We start from the raw sequence: 5,045 nt of genomic DNA on the forward strand, positions 1-5,045 counted from the left end.
AGGTGGAAGGAAGGATAGAAGATACAGGAAGAGAGAGAGCAGACTCTGGTTATGAATGATAAAGGTCAAGGAATAAATAGGTGAGTGGATGATGGTCGCCACCACGTATATATAACAGTGTGATGGAATATGTATGTACTATACCGATATATACTGTACATTCACATAAGTGTGTGTGTGTGTGTGTGTGTGTGTGTGTGTGTGTGTGTGTGTGTGTGTGTGTGTGTGTGTGTGTGTTTAACCAGTGAAATTATTCATCCATAATTAACTAGATGTATGTTGATCATCCTGTGTGTGTGTGTGTGTGTGTGTGTGTGTGTGTGTGTGTGTGTGTGTGTGTGTGTGTGTGTGTGTGTGTGTGTGTGTGTGTGTGTGTGTGAGGGGTGTGCCAGGGTATAGTGCCAAGTGTTAGGTAGTGCCTCTGTGTGTATCATTTGAGAGGAGGGGAGAGGAGAGGGAAAGGGAAGAAGGGGTGAGAGATGAGCGGGAAGGGGAAGAAGGGAAGAGAGTGAGAGGGAAGGGAAGAGATTGGGAGAGAGGAAAGGGAAGATGAAAGGAAGTAAAGGGAGACGAGACAGGGGTAAGAGAGAGAGAGAGAGAGAGAGAGAGAGAGAGCAAGGAATGAAGGGGAGGGGAAGAAAAGGAAGAATATGGAGACGCTTACTTAAAGAAAACGTAAAGGTGAGAGAAAAGAGGTAAGTAAAAAAGGAAAATGAGAGGAGTCAGAAAGAGGGGAAATGAGGAGAGAAAAGGAAGAAAGTTGAGGGGAGAGAGAGAGAGAGAGAGAGAGAGAGAGAGAGAGAGAGAGAGAGAGAGAGAGAGCTACTGCGGGGAGAGAAAATGCGAGACTGGCAGATGAGGGAGGCTATGTGAGGGGGAAGTGAGGAGTATGTGCGAGAGAGAGAGAGAGAGAGGAGAGAGAGAGAGAGAGAGAGAGAGAGAGAGAGGAGAAATATTACAGGGAAGATCCTATTATTATTTGTTTTACCGATTACGTCAAACAAACGTCAAGGCTTCACATTAAGATAATATATGGAGAGCAAGGGGACTATGTATGAGAGAGAGAGAGAGAGAGAGAGAGAGAGAGAGAGAATGTGTATGTGAAGTAAGAGTATGAGAAATACCCAATAATAGAAAAATAAAAAAAGAGAGAGGCCCGGATAGAGAAAAATAAATAGGCATAAAAATTGGAATATGAAAAGGTATAAAAAATTTTTGAAAAGAGAAAAGAAAATAATTCATCAAAAGGTACGAGTGAAATGAAAAATACTTATTATCTGGAAAATAACAAGACAAAGGAAGGACGGAAGGACGGAAGGAAGGAAGCATGATACTCAGTAATGGAGGGAAGAAATTACAGAGAATAGCCAAATAAAGGAAGAGGGGAGAGACAGAAAGGAAGGAAGGAAGAAGAGGAATGGAAGGAAGGAAGGAAGGAAGGACGGAAGGAAGGAAGGAAGGAAGGAAGGAAGGAAGGAAGGAAGGAAGGAAGCATGATACTCAGTGATGGAGGGAAGAAATTACAGAGAATAGCCAAATAAAGGAAGAGGGGAGAGACAGAAAGGAAGGAAGGAAGAAGAGGAAAGGAAGGAAGGAAGGAAGGAAGGATGGAAGGAAGGAAGGACGGAAGAAGGGAGGGAAAGAAGGAACAATGGAAAAAAAAGTTAGGGACGGAAGAAAAGAGCCAATTAAGGAGGGGAGATATAATGGTATGAAGGTGATAGAAGAATGAAGGAAAGAAGGAAGATAGCACGGAGAAGCCAACAGCAGGTGTCGGAGTGGAGAAGGCGGATGGAGGAGTGTGTGTGTGTGTGTGTGTGTGTGTGTGTGTGTGTGTGTAGGAAGGTAGGTAGGTAGGTAGGAAGTGAATCTGTGGGTAGGGAGAGTAGTGAGTGGGAGGAAGGGTGGGTTGGAGTGAAGCAGAGTTAGCGAAGGTGGCTCTATGGGGAGGGTGATGTAAGGGGAGAGGGAGAAGAGTGGGAAAGGAGAGGAAAGGAGTGGAAGAAAAGAGTGAAGCACAGGAGACGGAAAGGGAGTGGAAGGAAGAGGAGTGGATAATTACTTGAGTGAGTGTGTGGATGGTTAGCTGGAGGGAGGGTGCATGGGAGAGGGAAGGGAGTGAGTGGGTGAGTGAGTGAGTCAGTTAGTGGGTGAATGGGTGGGAAGTGGACGCATGAGAAAGGGAGGGGTGTGAGTGGGTGCGTGGGGACAGGGAAGGAGGGACCCTACGAGCTGGTGAGTGGTTGAGTGGCTGGGTGGTTAGGTAAGGGAAGGGGGTGAGTGAGAGAGTCGGTGAGTAAGTGAGGAGAGAGAGTGAGTGAGTCAGTGAATGAGTGGTTGTGGCTAGATGGGCAACTGCGTGGGAGAAAGAAGACACTGACTGAGTGGGGAGAGAGGGAGAGTAAGTCAGAAAGGGTGAGTGAATGAGTCAGCGGGTGGGTGGGAGGAGAGTTAGGGGCAGAGGAGGGGAGGTGGATGGGTATGAGAGGGGAAGAGAGTGAGCTCCAAAGCCAAATGACGTACCGAACAAAAAAAATAAATAAGTAAAGAGTGAAAGGTAAAAATATCTCGAGTGACGCAAATGACAAACATAAATAAAAAACCCCATTGCCAGAAGTTTAATCAAAGATTAAATTCAAAATGATCGATACAAAATCACAAGTTCCTGTCACAACTCATCTCTCTCTCTCTCTCTCCTATTCATTTATCTCATATTGTCCCTTCATTTCGACTTTTTTTTTTTTTTTAATCCACCTATGTATCTATTGCCAGACGCCTCAATCCCGTGAGGGGGTGGCCAAAAACAAATTGCTTCCATATCGCCCTCTCCTACGCCATTTCACTGCCCTGCTCCCAGCTCACACCGCCCTCTCTTATATACCATCCTGCACGAGAAAGAATAATATTAGAGGTCACTTTACTGAAGACGTAAATGCAGAATGTTATTAATCAAGCTAATACGAGATCTTCTCTAGAGGAAGATAGCTGTTTGGAGTACGAAAAATTAAATGACATAAACGTGAGGAAAGGCGGCATACGGGGGGAGAGAGAGAGAAAGTTGAAATTAATGACCTTAAGTTTAATAAGGAAGAGAGAAGAGGATATATTTATATGAAACACCATACCGGTATATATATATATATATATATATATATATATATATATATATATATATATATATATATATATATTGGACTGACCTCTCGTTTCAGAAAGGTTACAACAGGATACATCTAACCCTTCCACTTCGCAATACCTTACTTGATATGAATGCAGTCGTCTGGTAGTAACAAAAATATAACAAATTACATACCGTAGCTGGGCTGCAGTAGGTGAGACGGCGATGATGATGAACTAAAAGGTAAGGAAGAGGGAGGAATATTAATTATTTATCATAAGGAACAAGTAAATATTATAAAGCAGTGGGGAAAATCCTGAGAGTTAATGAGTAATCAGGATGAATTATAATTGTAAGATGTATAACAAAATGGGTAAAGATAAGGGGAAGGAATATACAATAAGAGAAAGTAAAATGTCAAGTAAAATCGAGTGAACAAATGGAATAGGGGGAGAAGAGGATGAAAGGGGAAGAGGAGGGGAAGAGGAAAGAGAAAAGTGAGGGAAAATTGAGTGTAATGGAAATGGAGAGAGGGCGAGAGAGAGAGGGTGGCAAGGAAGAGAGAGAATGAGAAAGTGAGGGAGGGTGAGAGTGGCTCGGGAAGGGAGTGAGACTAAAAAATCAAGAGGGTGAGGGAGGGTAAGGGTGAGAGAGATACATGGATGGGTTAAAAGAGGGAGAAAGAGAATCATGGAGAGGGTGCGAGAGGAAGATGGAAAGAGTGAGGGAGGGAGAGAGAGGAAATGGAAAAGAGTGAGAGGTAGAGTGAGGGAGGAGGAGAGGGAAAATGGAAAAGAGTGAGAGGTAAAGAGTGTGGGAAGGAAAAGGTGAGGAAGGGACTGTAGGTAAGAGGCAGCGAAGGGGAAAGAGGGAGAATGTAGAAGGATAGAGAAAGAGAAAGCAGAGAGGGAGAAGGAGAGAGAGGATAGAAGAGGGCGATGATCGACTGGAGTGGATACTGCAATGTGATGGAAGGCGGGTGACAGGAAGAGGGGGAGGGAGAGGGGGAAGGAGAGAGTTACACAGATACACAGATCACACAGACCTTATGCTCCCTATGAGATGGTCTGGCCCTAACATTAAAAAAAGAAAAAAAAATGCAATAATCGTAGAAACATATATACAAAATACACAGTAAAGCTCTTCGGAAGTATGTTGTACAGAAAACGTGAGAAACAGTCCTTTCACTAACAGAAATGAAATATCAGAAAAAAATTTGACAGGACAGAAAGTACCACTGAGGAGGAATTAATGTGAAACTTGCAACTGACCATTCTCTTCTATGTGCATTTTTAGCAATATATATATATATATATATATATATATATATATATATATATATATATATATATATATATATATATATATATATATTTTACTCGTAAGGACCAATCTGTATAAACATGACTTTCCATGCAGTACAATGTCTAAGCACTTGCCCTTCACACAAACTTATTTTGTCAGCATAGGAAATATGATCTATTTGGACAGAGCCTTCATCAACATTTAGTTAATTGATTCATCAACCTATTTATTTATTTATTTATTTAATTATTAATTAATTTATTTGTTTGTTGTTTAGAGCGCGCGAGATAGTGGGGGGGAGGAGGGAGGGACTGAGAGAATGAAGAAAAAAAGAAAGGAGAAAAGAAGAGAGTAAAAAAGAAAAGACAGATAGGTAAAGAGGAAAGAGAGAATGCAGGAGAAATGTGGGTGGGTGAGTGGAAGAAAAAGAGGTGATATTGGATTTGAGTGGTTAGTGAAGTGTTATGTGAGGTGGGGTATAGGGAGAGGGACCGGGATAAAGGAAGGAAGTGGAATAGAAAAGAAGGGCGGAGGGAAGAGAAGAGAGAGAGAGAATATTTAGGAAAGGAATGCCAGAACGAAGCAGAGAGAGAGAGAGAGAGAGAGAGAGGAAGAGGGGGAG

The sequence above is a fragment of the Coenobita brevimanus genome, chromosome 46, assembly GCF_032717465.1.
Source record: "Coenobita brevimanus isolate Jiangsu-jjx chromosome 46, ASM3271746v2, whole genome shotgun sequence".
Classification (NCBI taxonomy): domain Eukaryota; kingdom Metazoa; phylum Arthropoda; class Malacostraca; order Decapoda; family Coenobitidae; genus Coenobita; species Coenobita brevimanus.